The sequence below is a fragment of the Mauremys reevesii genome, linkage group 1 (assembly GCF_016161935.1).
Source record: "Mauremys reevesii isolate NIE-2019 linkage group 1, ASM1616193v1, whole genome shotgun sequence".
Lineage (NCBI taxonomy): Eukaryota > Metazoa > Chordata > Testudines > Geoemydidae > Mauremys > Mauremys reevesii.
In genome coordinates, this window is record NC_052623.1 from 126,834,216 (window position 1) to 126,850,778 (window position 16,563).

The 16,563-nt window shown below is 43.6% G+C and overlaps 1 long non-coding RNA gene across 1 annotated transcript; it reads left to right on the top strand.

Annotated features, from left to right (window-relative positions):
• Positions 1-35: 35 nt before the first annotated feature.
• Positions 36-2,743, top strand: LOC120397247. Its single transcript, XR_005593736.1, has 4 exons — positions 36-129; positions 1,166-1,436; positions 1,610-1,713; positions 2,320-2,743. It is a non-coding gene; the product is annotated as an uncharacterized LOC120397247 (long non-coding RNA).
• The last annotated feature ends 13,820 nt before the right edge of the window (positions 2,744-16,563 follow it).

The window sequence follows — 16,563 nt, forward strand, 5'->3', positions numbered from 1 at the left end:
TCGTCACTCTGGCTGTCTCAACAGTCCTTGGTAGACTTGGCACAGCATTTGAGAGGTGTGTGGATGACTCTAAGCCACTTTTGCTCTACCAAAATTCTTGGGCTGTCTATGGTCCTACCTGGAACCCAGGTCAGTTCACAGCAGTCTCTGGACAGTGAGCTTCATACTGAAAATGCATTCTTACTGCTCTCTTAGAAAATGAAATTAATGAAATTATAAGTAAATTTTACGTTTGCACAGATCTGTTATCTGTTTACTTCTGAGATAGCTCTGAAGGGAGCATTTATACAGTGGCTGGGACATTGTTCAAGGGCAGAGAGTAGTGTGCTTACATGACCAATAGGCAAGGGGCAGGGACCTAAGGAGAAATAAGACCTTGCTCTTTGCCTGTATGAAGATCAGCCAATATAGAAGACTTCATTCTATTGAGACCAATTACCTTGGTAAACAGAGAAAAAATATAACATGCTACCTGGTGTCTTATCACAGAATGAATAGAGGAAAGATGATCTAGTGGGTAGGAGATTGGACTGGGAGTTGGGAGACCCGGCTCATTCCTGGCGCAGTCACAGGCTTCAGATGTGACTTTGATATAGTTACTTATTCTATCCCATATCTCAGTTCCCTATCAGTAAGTTGGGGATAATATTTTTCCAAAACAAAACAAAAGCAATAGCATGACTCCTGCCTTGGGAGTCGACCAGATTTGATACTCAAAAGTAGGAAATACTTTTTATAAGAGATAAAACTCCTCATGCTTCAGGGCATCTGCCAATCTGTAATTGATGGGAGCTTTGAAGAAATGTTCCCTATGGAGTAGTTATTCTGTAACTATGTACTGTGGGATTTTTGCATCTTCCTCAGAGGCTTCTGATACTAACCACTATTGGAGACAGCATACCAGATAACAACTGGTCTGCTTTTTATGGCAATTTCTAGTTTCCTATGAAGCCAGGGTCAAGTGTAACCATGGCCAGGGGTATATAATTAAACAAGCTCCAGACCTAGGACCACATTTGTTAAACAAAAGGATAGAACAAGCACATGTAAGCATAGGCATTGGATTGGCCATACCCCTGCATTGTGATCCTTCCTATCTTAATTCAGTTTGTTTCACTAGACTATAGTATTATTCATATTTTTTTTCTGTTTTTGTTCTCTACAGGGTGCTGGCCACTATTGGAGACAGGATACTGGACTAGATGGACCTTGGATCTGATCCAGTCTGACAATTCCTATGTTCTTGTGTAAAAGTGAAGGAATAAGGATAGTGTGATTAGACTTATCACCTCCTTTGAGTGTGCTCAGTTGTCTTAGTCATTGTGTTACGGGGTTTTTCTTAAGCTAGGCTAGATGGCATAGAAATCCCGAGAAACTACAGGTTTGAACCCCCTCCTGCATCTGTCATCGGGGCTTGACAGAAAACTGACACATAGGTAAGGTGCAAACACAAACAATTTATTAAAAGAAGGACCCCCAAACTATTAAACAAATAGACAAAACCACTCAGTCATTGAACTAACAAAGGCGTTAAGCTAGGAACCCAGAAAGGTACACACAGTGGAATAAAAGGTATAACAAAAGATTAACTACATCACCATGTTCTCAGGTGAGAATCACATGGACACAGGAACAGAGCTGGAACAGGACACCATGACAGCTGGGACTGACGAGAACACAGGATACAACAGGATGGGTCTTTAGGTGGAACAGGTAGGTAGACATTCAGGTAGGCTCATCTTCTTCCACCAGGTGTTCCGATGCTTTGCGTCATCCTGTATGAGTATATGCGGATGCTAGTCTGACTAGATGTTCTGTCAGGTGAGCAGGAGCAATGTGATAGCAGATGGAACAATGATGGGCACTGGCTGCCTCTCAGACAGCACCTCAAGGGCATGCTGCTCAGCCTTAAATATTTTCTTGTTGCCAGGTGGATTAGAGGGTCAGATGACCCTTAACTTTCCCACCTTTGCCAGAAAGGGCACCAAACTGGGCAATAAGAAGGACACCCAATATGGAGGAACAACAACGACTCCGTAAATTCAAAATGGCTAACTGAGGGAAAAATAATAAAACAGAAAAATTCTTTACAATTGGTGTGACAGCTAACATATGAGGACAAGCTCATGTGTGCTACTGCAGTAAGTTCTGTCTCTGCAATAATAATATGGCTTTTTTGTCAAATTATAGAATCAGGATATTTAACACTCTTTGGATGATGAATTAGGATCATGGCCTGGGAATCTTTGGCTTAGAGTCTCCATTGCTCAAATTATGGAGCTTGAATTTTGTTGTACCTTTTTGCCTGTTACTTTTCAGATAGTTCAGGAATATAAAAGAACTTGTTAACAACAGCAACGTGTGTACCATGCAAGATGCAACTGTGATACATCTCCATATTACCAGCTTTATGATCTTGCAGGACTTCCTTTTCCCAGATGCATTTGCAAATGTTTGTTTTACATTTATACAATCCAGTGAAAAGAATGATCCTGAAACAAAATGATGAAGTGCACCTATCTAAGCAGTCAATTGCAAAGGGGGAATGGTTTATACACAGAACAGTCTGTCCAGGATGCTATCAGTCCACACCATCTGTATTCATTACAGCTATTTAATTATTTTCTCAAAAACACATACAAATTATTTCAAGGAGGGAAGAATGTTTTAATCAGGTCATAAGTCAGGAAATATGAACTTTATTATTGATTAAACATATGAAAAGGATTTTTTCTCAGTAAAGCAAACCACATTTCCTGTCCTCTTTTTCTTTTGTGTTTTCATTAAACAATTGAATGTCTGAATCTTATTGTATATTGCATTTTCTTTTTATTACTTTATATTACATTGTTGTGTTCATAGACAATGATATAATTGCCTTGCCTGAGACAAAATGTGCTTTCTATTCAAACAGGTAATAATTTCAGACAAACCTTGCTCTTTTTATTGGGAAAAAAAAGTTATTAAAAAGCTTGCAAAAGGTGTTCATTTTCTTTTTCATCTAAGACTTTGGTACTTAGTTAGCATTTTTTCTTTTTGCATTCAGTGGGAAATAAAATTGTATCCTGTTCATTCTGCAAGGGCCTCACGTGGCACTGCTGAAGTCAATGGGAGTTTTGCCATTGACTTCAATGGGAATAGGGTCAGGCCCTAAATGTATAGCAAAGGGTCAAATCTTGCAAACCCTTCTTTACACAAGTAGTCCCAGCATGTGAATGGGGTTCCAGAACTGAACTCTGTGATCTGTATTGATACGTTTTTAATTAAATGATTCATCTTGGTGTAACCCTTCTGCCCCTCTGAGTTAGCAGCAACAAGGGCCGGGTTCAGTATCCAGGGGTTCCGTTTCAATAACACAATGCAAAACCGGCTCGAGCCCCTACCCAGTGACCTGGGACAATTACATACCACCCCCCAGGCGCCTCTAGGAGGCAATACTTCCCCACTCGCAAGCACGGAATCTGAGTGTAGCAAAATCCTTTTAATAAAGGAGGGAAACAATGCGACATCACGTTGAAGAAACACTACAAACAGGATTATAACACAAACCATAAGCAACAAAAACCCACCTCCAAGTACGTTTGGCAATGGCCTTTCCCCCTTAGGGTCTTAAGTCCAATCACCCCAAAGTCCAACAACTCGAAAGTCTCTGGTCAGTGCCACCCCAGAGTTCAAAAGTTTATCTGAAGAGTTTTACCCCCGCCAGCATGGGTGGAAATGGGGGGGGCACACACAGGGTGTTAAGGGGCACCTTACGTGGGCCAGGGCCAACTGCTCCGCCTCTCCGTGGAGTTCTGCTGCAGCCTTCCCCACGACCAGCTCCACTACACCAGCTATGCCGCTCCTCCAGCCGACCCGTGAGCCGCTCCAGCCGTCCCCGCAAACCGCTCCACTCCGCTCACTGTTCCATGGGCTGCTCCAACATGCTGCAAACTGCTCTGCTCTGCCAGCTGCTTGGCGATAGATCTTCAGGCTTCCCCACTAGTTAACACAGCACTCAGTGATCTCAGCTCAGTAAATTTAGCTCTTTTAGTGATTTCAGCTTGTAGTAGGGGAGCCCCGGTGCTCTGGTGCACTACTGGCCCAATGTGAATTCAGCTCAGCAGCCTCTAGATGGACTCCTAATGGAATCAAAATTAGCTCTGCTCTTCAACAGTGGAGACAGGAGGATGTGCAATTGGTGTTCCAGGCCCTCAAAAGGGGCCCATACCATAAGGTACACACACCAGTCTCCAACCTCTCTCCTTTCACTGGGTTTTGGCACCCATGTCCCTTGTCTAGCAAGTGCTACTTAATTGATGGTAAGACTCTCTGTCATAAAGCAGTCTCATAGTTCCTCATTCACATAATCAGGGTGACACCACTTTATTCCTCCTGCCCCAATAACAAAGAAATTGGGGATCCCAAAGCTGTCAAAATAACCATCCCGGGCTCCTGTGGGCTATGCTAGGTGGGGCGGGGGGTGCCAATGCAAATAACTGAAATGCCAATGCAAAAACCTGAAATTCCTTTCCACACTCCCCATAATTCACCACCAGATGTCAGGGTAGAGCTCATCCTGACTCTGCTTACATTGGTATAATGGGAAAGATATGTTGGCATTTTAAATACCTGCCTGTCACTGGTACTTGGTATTGCTAACTATATAATGCTTTCTCAAGGACAATAAGAAAATGAATATATCATGGCAAAGAACTGCAAATGAGGGGGCATTTGAGAGCATCTTTTCTCTTACTGCATGTCCCTTTCTTGCATATGAAGTGCCATGATAATGGTCATTTAAAAAAACAGACTCCCATGTTTTATTAACCACCACTAGCAGAGTGGGCCAATTTGATCCTCACCAATGGAGACACTCATATACGTGATTCTCTCACATGGCTAACCTAAGCTTAACAAAGCCATGAGTCCATCTTGAGAAACTGACCGTAATGCACAGAAACCCCCCTGGAAATAAAACCTCAAAATGAGAGCTCCTCTCACGTGGGAGAGTACATTGTGATTGCAGTGCCTACTTTCATGTTGGTTTACTGTCGTTGTTACTCGGAGACCTTTGTTAAATTCTTCTTCCCTGGGACACCTATACTTGTTGGCTTGATGAGGTGTAACTGGTTTGTTCAGTCATTCATGCTATCAAATGACTTCAGGACAAATTCTAGAGCCAGTGAAGACATTAGCTAAATTCTCATTGACTCAGTGAGTCCTAGAATAGCCCAAATTAAGGGAGAAGTGGAAGTACAAAGCCCCCTCTCCCCCAAAAAAGTAAGAAGTTGAACAATAGGGAATTAAAGGAAGGAAAATGAGAGTGATTTTTAAAAAGCCAAAATCAAGCCAATGTGTGTCCCATAATCTTTATGATAATTAGAAGTTAGATCTACTTCTATAAAGTCTCTAATAAGAGATCAGAGAAAATAAAATCAACAGACCTGTTGCCTGATAAAATACATGCAACCTGACTTATTGATCTATTCATTGCAATGTTACTACATTGTGTCACAAGCTGGTGTGAAGCCCCTAAATAGTCAAAAAATCTATCACTCTTTCCTGAGAGACAAGAGGGGAAAGTCTCCAACTTGGTTGTTACGTATTTTGGCTAAGGCCCTGATACCCCTCAATAAAGAACTTTTTTGAAATTTCCCACCAAAAAATATCGGCAATTTTCAATCAGCTCTAATTCACACCTTTATATATAAAACCTTCTTGTCCTAGAAAAGTTCCTTCAGAAAATAAAAGGCAATGTGAAGATGGAAAATTATCACCTAAAGTAATAACAGTTGGCCAGGAAAGAAGCTAGCTCAACAGAGGCATTTTCTTATTTCCAGTCATCTCACAGTCTTGTCCTGATTGCTAACTCAGCTTCTATTTTGTCAGGTCTGCTTCTGAACCAGCCAGAACCCGAATGTTCCGGGGCATGAGGAAAATAATAATGAAAAATCATTTAACCAACCAATCAGGAAAGGTTTTGTTCTGAGGGATGGAGCCTGACAAGAAGTGGCATATCTGAAGGTCAGGGCTGATCCATATTCCAAATTAACAAATCCTCTAACTATATACTTCATGGAAGCTATAGTACAAAATATTGTATCAATCTAAACACTTTGTGGCAATCTCTGGGTATAATTAAGAGTCCTTATGATGTTAAAAAAAACCCCATAAGATAAATCACAATAATACACAATAGCTAGGAATAATACATATAACCCTGTCAGGTTCTGGATCTGAGAAGCTGAAAGTCAGACTACCAGCATATGACTAGAGGGATATTGAAAAAGATTGTGACAGGATAGGTTCAATCCGCCATAAAATCCTCGGAAATAAAAAGTGGAAGAGATAAACACAGGATTAAATACCCGAACAGAAAGCTAACCACACTGACTTCAGGTACAGGATTTGGATCCCGATCATGCACCAGCCAATGGGAGTTTTGCCATTGTTTTCAGTGAGATCTGGATCCTCAGCCTTGAGGCTAAGCCTTAATGACTGCATTAGGGGTATCACTTCACAAAACAAAGCATTAATAAAAAATAACACACTGCTGAAAAGCTGTACAGATATCCTTGAGAACCTAGACGTGCTCCCAGAATAATACATGTGATGGGCTCCTGCAGTGAAAGAAAGGTCAGGCCCCAGGGTATATATGAAGCAAAACTGGCTGAACTTCTGGGTGTTACTATTAAATATTATATTTTTATGGGCTACAAATATTTTATTATTGTAAAAAAGACAGGATGGTAGAAAATGGCCCCGATTGTTTCAGTAAGGCCTTTAGAGATTGGGAGCTAGTATTAATAGCAGAAGGAATACGAAAGATATGCATACAGGTCGTGTATGCTTTTCCTTACCTCCTTCCCTATGCATCTGCTGAGCTTTAGGCATGTGCTTAAGTCTACCCCTATTCAGCAAAGCTTTGAGGCACATGGTGAAGACCCATAAAAATTAAGCATATGCTTAAGTGTTTTGCTGAATCATGGCTTGGAGGTGTGAAACAAAATTTAAATGATGTGAGAATAGAGGCCACTCTATTCTCAGTCAAACTTCAGAAAATTTGTAACAGAAACTACATTTCCAGGGACCAAAAATCAACAGCTTGTTTTCTGGAAAGAATATACAGGCTTCTAACAGCTGAATGCTATAGTTACTGTTGAGATAATTCAGATCTCTGGCATTGCTGTCATTCTTACTGTGTTGTTGAGAAAAAAAATAGGTGTGTGTGTGCATTATCTAAAATATAATATCCTGACAGACACTAGGGATGCATCTTTACATTTCAGAATACTTTCATTTGGAAGATGTAATCTTTGTTTGCGGCACACAATCAAGATCTGGAGAATGGTAAATACAACTATCCTTGAACTCTAAAATCAGCTAGTAAAACCTTATCCCGCAGGAGTCACTGCACTCTTTTCAAACAGAAGGTGGATTCCACAGATAACCTGAATTTTTCCGTTTTTTTGTTACACCCCTGCAGGCAGATCCGCAGCTGGTGTTAATTGTCAAAGCTTCACGGACTTCAAAGCAGCTGAGGATCTGCGCCCTAATGCTTTCAGTATTAAATTGTATTGTGACCTTTTCTCTTTCCAAGGGAAATTATAGGAAAAATATTGAAACTCTGATAGTGTTTTTAATGGATAGTTTTGTAGTTAAAGGCACTGGGCTGGTATTGCAGAGATGTGGGTTCAATGCCTTGCTGTCACAAGCTCCCTGTGTGACCTTGGACAAGTCACTTGATCTCTCTGTGTCTCAGCTCTGTGAAATGGGAATAGTATTTCCCTTCCTCACAGAGCCTTGCAAGGATAAATTCACTAATGTTTGTTAGGCGCATAGATATCACTGTGTTTGGAGTGTATGTGCATATGATTCATAGATGTTAAAGCCGAAAAGGATCATTAGAGTTCATAGGAATATTGAGCTAGATGAGTAGATGGATAACGAATTTGATAATGAAAAGGCTGTTTAAAAACATGGCTTGGGTCAAGCTATGGTGATGGTTTAAGTCTGTTTTGGTTTCTCAGAGACTGATTTGTCCTCCTCTAGTATTATGTGATATATAAAAGCTGATGGATTGAGGTAGAGGCCATGGAAGGTAAGAGGGGCTGCTGTATCTTCTATCACGTATCTTTCTTCCTTTCCCTAGCTCCATGGAAGTCCTTCACATGCAGATGCTCATGGGGTCTGGATTTGCAAGGCAGGCGGTCTAAATGAGAGAGGAGTCTGATCTGAGATATTTGAATGCCTGTGGGGTAGGTCATGCAGTGGCCATAGGCAGTGAGGAAACACAGGGTGGCTATATGCATGGCACTGGCTGCAGCAGGTCCACTAAAAGCATGGGTCTCACTGGGGTTTGGGGCCAATCACCTGCAGGCCTATGGGCAAGCCACACCCTTCTAACAAATGATATGACGGAGACTGTGCACTGCATATACAAACTGGGGAGCTTCCATTCCCTTAGAGTAGGGAGCAATATGGCTTCAAGTAATTTGCAGTGTGGAAGAATAATCCCCACTGGAGCTGGCTGATAAAGAGGAACATGTTTAGTAAACATTTTGAGGGAAAATTTGTCCCTTTTTTGGCCAAAAGATTTCAGAGTTTGAAATTTTCCGACCGGCTCTAATCCCCACCACTAGCTGAAAGTCTGGGTAGTTTAGACAGCATCTTTGTTGCTTAACTGTGCTATTACTTTCCTATTAGGTTACAGTGACAATCCATACAAATAATCCTGAGCACCCAGAGCGCTACATTCTAGTGAATGTGTTTGACAGAGGAGACTTGTTTGTCCTAAATAAAGGTAATGTCATGTCAGCTAATCCTGCATCTGGTAATAGGTGCCACCTAGTGGGCCTGGAGAGAAAAAGTGCTTGGAGACCTGGCTCAGAAGGATGCTGTGTGAATAAATATCTCTGGCAGTTTGGATTGGTTAATACTCCTACAAAGCCCAGTAGCGCAAATTAGGTCACAGACACAAGAGGTCCATCCATGCAATAGAGGAAATGTCCTGTGTGAGTCATTGTGTCGCTGGCAATGAATTCAGCTGTTGTACTCAAGATGCAGGTGCTGACCTGGCTGTAGAATACATCCCATATCATTACTGGGGGAAAGAAAAAGAAGACATAGTAGGCCTTCCCTGCTTAGAAAAGAAATCATGTGCCTCACCAGGAAGATAAGGACATTTCTTTAGCATATTCAAAAGTTCGGTAAAATTCCTTTTGAAAGAACTGGAACACTTCAGAAACATGTATGCTGTAGTGAACACACTTGAAGAACACCTGTAATATAGAAATACATTCCACACTAAGCAAACTCCTGTAGGCCATGAGAGGTTAAAGAAATAGATGTAAAACCCTACTTCCCCTGGTAATAAGATGACAGTGACATTACAGGACAGCCCTGTCACAAATAAACTCTTTAGTGGAAGATAATCCATACTGGTGAATGACTGTTCTTATCACAAGATAATGTTCACATAGTCCTAGTAAAATCCAAGGAGGTATTATTGATCCAGTTCTGTGGGTGGGGAAGCTGAAGCACAGATAGGTTGAGTGACTTGCCCAAGGTCACAGAGGAAATTTTGTCAAAGCTGGGACTAGAACGCAAGCAGTTTCAATAGCTCACCATCAGCTCAAACCACTAAACCACCTTTGTGAATGTAAACAAGTAGCTCCCTCCCAGGCACCCCCTCATAGCCTCAGGGCAGCCCTGCAAGTGGCCCCTCACCTCAGTTTCTCTCTTGGGTCCCCGTTAACTCCATGGAAGCGTATCCTCTAGTCCACACACAAAGTCCCAAAGCCTAATCCATATCAGCCCAGTGCAAGTAGTCCTTGTTCTCACCATACCCCAGTGTCTTCCCTTGCAGCTAGGCTCCTTCTCCATCCTCTTCTATCCCTCTGCCAGAACAGCCACCCTGGCCCTTCTTTCTGGGGTGCAATCCCACTTTGCTCAGTGAGAACTCTCACAGCCTCTCTACTGGGAGTATCCTGGCTTGGAGGGTATCTCTCACTGCCCGTGGCCCTTTCCTCTGGGTCTAGCAAGGAGACACCAGCAGGTAAGCTCCTCCTCCTTCCTGCAGGCCTCTCTGACCCTAGACACTGGCTCTCCAGCTGAGAGCCAGAAGGCATCTTCCTCTGCTTCTCCTCTTGCCTTCAGCCCTCTCCAGGCCTCTGGCTCTGGCTGGGGAATGCCAGCCAGCAAACCCCTCTTGCTACTCTTCTGCTTTCAGCCTTCTCCCAGGAATCACCTTCTGTCTCTGGCAACAGTCATCTCCTGCTCTCCCCCTTCTGACTCTGACAGAACCAGTCTGCTCTGACTCTCTGAGTCTTCTTCTTCTGCTTCTTTACACGGAAGCAGACTCACCTCCTGAATCAATGGCTGCCACCTACTATATTCCTCATACATTCATGCCACTGTACTCTCTTAACCTGCTCTATATCCCTAAGAAACACAGCAGAGCTTTTTTAATGTTACCCCACTTTCCCGATACTCTCACAAAACCCCTCACAGTATATTCTGTCACTTTAAAGCATCTAAATTCTTCATAAAGAACTTGCCTTTCCTGGGAACACTCTCTGCATTCCCATGTCAGGTGATCAATGGCTTCTTTCATCTTACACGTGTTACATAACCCATCTTTGTCTCTCCTCAGTACATATAAATTATTATTCAAGCCACAGAGACCAGTTAGTCTGATTATAAGTACTTCATCGATCCTTTCATAACTTTGGCATAGTGCATTGTTCTCTATTTTGGGCCAGTACTCGGACCCAGAACCTTCCTGTAGGCTTCTCCATAAATCACACTGTGCTTACAGGCTGCTGCTGCTTGGCTTTCTTGCAGCCTCTTTCTCTCTTTGGTTCTGAGTTCTGCCTTCCCTTGTTCTCACTTCCCAGTTAGTGAGCTGGTGCACACACCTCCTTACCCAAAACAACATCAGCAAAAACCCCTCTGACCATACAGTTCAAAATTCCTGGGTGGGTTCATATAACCCATTTGTCTTAGATGTGGGTTTGTGATTAACTTAATCTTACAGGTAAATTAATTGAAGGGTATGTTCACACCCACCAATTTCAAAGAGATTTTAATTCAACCTATAACATGATTTAACCCCACTCATAATACTATTGTTCATTATTTGTATTCTGATAGTGCCTATCCTCCTCCCCACCCAGTGCATGATACCTTATCGTTTGCATTTCCTTATTCCTGAATGCTAAACTCTGCAGTCTTTGCCCCTGAGGCCTGGTCTACACTAGGGGGGCGGGGGGGGGGGGGTTTCGAACTAAGGTACGCAAGTTCAGCTACGCGAATAGCATAGCTGAACTCGAAATACCTTAGTTCGAAGTACTTACCCGTCCTCACAGCGCGGGATCGAAGTCCGCGGCTCCCCCGTTGACTCTGCCACCGCCGTTCTCGGTGGTGGAGTTCCGGAGTCGACGGGAGCGTGTTCGGAGTTCGATATATCGCGTCTAGATGAGACACGATATATCGAACTCTGAGAAGTCGATCGCTACCCGCTGACCCGAGCGAGTAGTATGGACGTACCCTGATTCAGGAAAGCACTTAAACAGGTGCTGAAGCATTGTTCTTGAATAAGGATGCTTTCCTGTATTGTGGCCTCTACCTAAAGTATGAGATAAATACCTTGCACTTTAGAATAAAGCTGCTTGAATACTGCAAATATTCAGTAGTCTTCAGAACTGCTGTTTGTTTTTACCATGATTGTGTCTCTCTGCATTTATTGTTTGTTATTTGTCAACCTCCCACGTTTATATTAACATGCATGTTTGGGAAATGCTTCATATGTACAAATGAACAGGCTATTAATGCAAAACAGAGTGTGTGTAATTCATTATTTGCTGTTTGTATTTTTTATCCCTTTATATATAGTTTTAGTCATCCTCTCAAGGGGAGGGAACAATACAATTTGATGTAAGTGAGCAATCACACATCCTAAATAAGAAGTAACAAGTATTCAAAGGGAACCAGCCATGAGAAACCCACAGGCTGAACATTATTTGTCCAAACTATTTGGAGACTACTTATGAATAACAAAGAAATTAGAAGAACTCAGGATCGGGTCATGAACCAGGAGAGATGCTCCGTTTATCAGAAAATTTATTTGTAATGCATAATCTGATGAGCTATTCTGCAGGAAAGTCTGTCTCTCCTATGACTGGGAACTGTGTAGTCGGGAACTGTGTACAGGGCTGGCTCCAGGCACCAGCGAAGGAAGCAGGTGCCTGGGGCAGCCAATAGAAAGGGGCGGCACTCCGTCTGTGATGGGGTGGCATGTCCGGGTCTTCGGTGGCAATTCTGCGGCGGGTCCTTCACTCCCCTTCTTCTTCGGCGGCAGCTCAATCGGGTTTTTCTTTTTATTTTTCCCTTTTTTTTTCTTTGCCACTTGGGGTGGCAAAAAAGCTGGAGCCAGCCCTGACTGGGTAGCTGGGAAAGGTGCATTTTCCTTAAAGTAGACCTGAACTGGAACCTCCCAACATTAGGAAAGTTCAGATCCAAACTCTGCAGTTTGGGCCCTGAACTACAAATGCAAATGTGAACACTCCAGAACCTGGGAAAAATTCAGATCCTGATCTTCACAGCTCAGACCCATCTTTAGTTCGGAGTTTCCAACTTGCTGAGAAGCAGCCTTCATACAAAGTCAGCTAAAGTCTGGAAACTTATTAGAACAAAAACCCAGAGAGGAAGTCACTTTATCTCTCTGCAGGGGATCTGTCCACTAGAGAAAAAAGTTGAGTTTCGGTAGTGTACTACCCTTCAGATGTCATGATCTACTAATTAAATGCATTTGCCTTTAAGATCAATAGCTCCCTTGTACAGTTCAATTTCTGAAAAAATTGAAGTAGTATGACGAGACTCTGTCGTATAACAGTGGTGCAGGGCCATATCAATGTAACCACAAACTACAGTATGCTGATGGTACATCTGCACACAAGAATATCACATCATATATAGACTGTTTTCAGTATATCCTCCATTAACACCTTGATGCTGCATAAGAGAGAAAGGAAGGCCCAGTGCTTAGGCCATAATCCTGGGATTTGGGAGACCTGGATTTGATTTCCTGCTCTGCCACAGACTTCCTTTGTGACATTCAGCAAGTCATTTAGGCCCAGATCCTAAACAATAAAATGGGGATAGTACGAATTCCTCATCTCCCGTCACAGTAAATCTCAGATAGTACAGTGATGGGGGCCATATAAGTACCATAGATAGGTCTTTGTTTCATATTTGTAAATGATTTGGGCACACTACAGTATTCCTGTTGTAGAATACAAACTGTTCCTATAAACAATTTGGGCATATAGGAATTTGTCTACCTATTGGGTTAGGGGCATTGCTGGAGAGGATGTGATCTTCTGTAAATTCTGCACTTTCCAGCATAACCAGTACCTTTATTTCCAAGAGATTCGTGGAGCAAATAAATAGTGCTGTATACTGGTGGTAGTGGTTTTTTTTTTAAATGAAACTACTTCAACATTCAAATTGCATTCACAAATAGAAGGGATGTTCTCAGGCCCTAGACCAGTGTTCTTCATTGCAAGGCCCGCGAGCCAGTGGCAGCTCCCATCAACCCTCAGTGCGGCTCCCTGTCAATCGCAATCTCCGGCGATCTCCAGCAGTGCAACGGGCCTGCTGCTAAGGCTCCCTGCCTGCCCTGGCCCCACACCACTCCTGGAAGCAGCCAGCATGCCCCTGGGGGAGAGCAGAGGTCTCTGTGCACTGCTCTTGCCCTCAAGCACTGCCCCTGCAGCTCTCATTGGCCGGGAACGGGGAACTGTGGCCAATAGGAGTTGCGGGGGTGGTGCCTGCAGAGAGGGTCAGCGCGCAGAGCCACATGCCCCCCCACAGGCCTTAGGCATGCGTTGGCCTCTTCTGGGAGCGGCATGGGGCTGAGGCTGCCCAAAATAAGTGCTGCTCCCTTCAGTGGGAAGGTTCTGAATAGCTCTGCAGCATTAAGACCAGGAGTAGCATAAGTACAGCAGGCTCAGCCCCAGCCCCAGGGGAGGCCCGGGCCGGGGCCGGGGTCGGGGGAGCGGGGGCCCCCCGCGGGCGGCTCCGAAAGACTGCCGCGCCTGGGGGGGGCTGAGTTTGGCTGGGGCTCCTGACCGCGGGCGTCGGCGGCCCGGGAGTGGCGGCGGCCCCGCGTCCGTGCAGCAGCGCCGCGCAGTCTGCCCGGGCGCGAGGGGAGCAGCAGCGCAGCCGGACGAGCCGCCCCCGCCGCGCGCCGGTCGCCTGCGGCAGGTCCACCGGTCCCGGGTCCGGTGGACCCTGCGGGCTGCCATGGGGAGAGCTCAAGAAAACCGCAGGGGCCCCAAAAAAACATCGGGGGGGCCCTGGCGCGCGCGGGCCTGGGGCAAATTGCCCCTCTTGCCCACCCCTCTGGGCGGCCCTGGGCTCAGCTATGCTGGACCAGCATTTCTCTTCCACCACCCAACCTGCAGCCTCCTGGGGCCAGCTCCCCATGCTTCCTCCTGCACCTCAAGCCCCTGCCCGAGCCTTGAGCTCCCTCCCAGAGCCAACCAAAAAAAAAAAAAAAAAGAGAAAGGTACAGGTTTTGGAAGATGAAAACTGAAAGTTTCAAGAAAAGTAGGCTGATGAGTATATCTTTGTGCTGAATGAAACATGTTTGAAGCCTGTTTGTTTAATTTTGTATATTTTCCGGGTTATTATTTTATAAAAGGAGTATTGTTTTATTGTACAAGTAGACTTTCTTTTAATTACACGAGTGGCTCTGTAACATTACATCATTAAGGAGTAGTAAGCAATGTGTTAATTTAGTAGTTGATGTGGCTCTCACATTGAAGGTTTTTTGCCAAAGTGGCCCTCACTTCAAAAATAGTGAAGAGCACTGCCCTAGACAATTGCTGCATAATCCTTTTAAAGCCAGCTCCATCTGTGTAAGAGCTGGTGGGAGTGCTAATGTAGATCAGCAGCTGGCATTTTAGCCACCATGTTGTCTACACCTGAGCCTTGATGACATGACTGGTAATATTGATTTACATTTATGCACCTGTAGCACCTAGTGACCCCTATGAGGAATCAGGGCTCCATTGTGTAAGGCAATGTACAAAAATAGAATATACGATAGTCTCTGCCCCAAAGCGCTTACAGTTTAAAAATGCAACATTGGAAAATTTAGACTAATGCTAGTGTAGACACAGATTAAATGACCAGAAGAAGTGAAGCTACACATCATAATTTGATGACCAGCATTCCTTGGGGTGAGCTGGTCTTTATTCCTGCATTATCTAAAATAGTGCTCAAGACAAGTTTTACTCTTCTTCATTTTGAGACTCACTATATACATTATGGAATTACATAACATAATGAATTTCTTTTTAATCCAGTCTGCTGGGATCCTCTGATCAGTGTCATTTTATCTGTGTCTATTTTATCTGTGCTATTAGTGATTTCCATATAACAAAAGTGTTCCAGTATTGTACAGAATGATTTGTTTTTTTGTTAGATAAATTGTATAATTGCAGATTGTTCTGTATTTACCAGAGCACATGCTCAAGCACACCAGTTTTATGCCACTGTGACTCCACTGACTTCATTGGAGTTACTCCTGATTTATATTAGTGTAATAAAGAGAAAAATCTGGTCTTGTGTATCCATTTTTTTACATTGCCACTTAGAATGGAACTCTACCATTTAGATAAATCTAGTTAATCACCATAATGTAGACAGAGAGAGAGGAAGGAGGAGACAGAGAGGATTTGTGGTTAAGACACTGGATTGGGACTCAGGAGATCTGGGTCAAATTCCTGGCTCTGCCACAGACTTCCAGTGTAAGTCTGAGCAAATCACTTAATTTCTTTGTGTGCCAGTTCCCCATCTGTAAAGCAGGGAGAATAATCCTTTGTCTGGCTTGTCTATTTGGATTCTAAGGTCTTTGGGACTGGGACTATCTGTTACTATGTGCTTTGTACAGCACCAAGCGCGATGGGGCCACAATCCTGTTTGGGTCCTTCAGTACTGCCATAGTAAAAAATAATAAATAATTGCAGTAGCAGACAAAATTCCCAGTGTTCCTTTCAAAATCTCCACCTCTGTGCAAAGAAATAAAGCTGGAATTCTGACGATATTGTTCCTCAGCTACGTGTCTGGTTAAATAAGCAAAATCTTTCTTCACAAATCAGAGGGGTTTTCCCAAATAACAATAAAATCTCATTGTGCAGCAGGGGAGCCAGAGGGATCTAGGTCTAAATTCTCCCTCACTCACCTGACTCTTGGCAACCCCCTGAGAATATGAGCACTTGTTGTTCCTTGGGGGATCTTTTTCTATTAATAATGTGAAATCTGCAAACTTGTTTTCTTTAAATGTTTAAGGAGCTTCACAGGGGAGCTGTTAAAAATCTCTACGGCTTTTTTTTTTTTTAAAAGCTAAAACTGACCGCCCTGGCAGGTAAGAGCGACTGATACTTGCCATCTGAACGGAAGGAGTATAACTGCTATCGGGCTTCAGTGGCATTAACAGCAGCGCTCTGACCTTGCAACCAAAAGTGTGTGGTGCTGTTGTCTAATGCATAGGTCACTTAACTTGGACTCAGG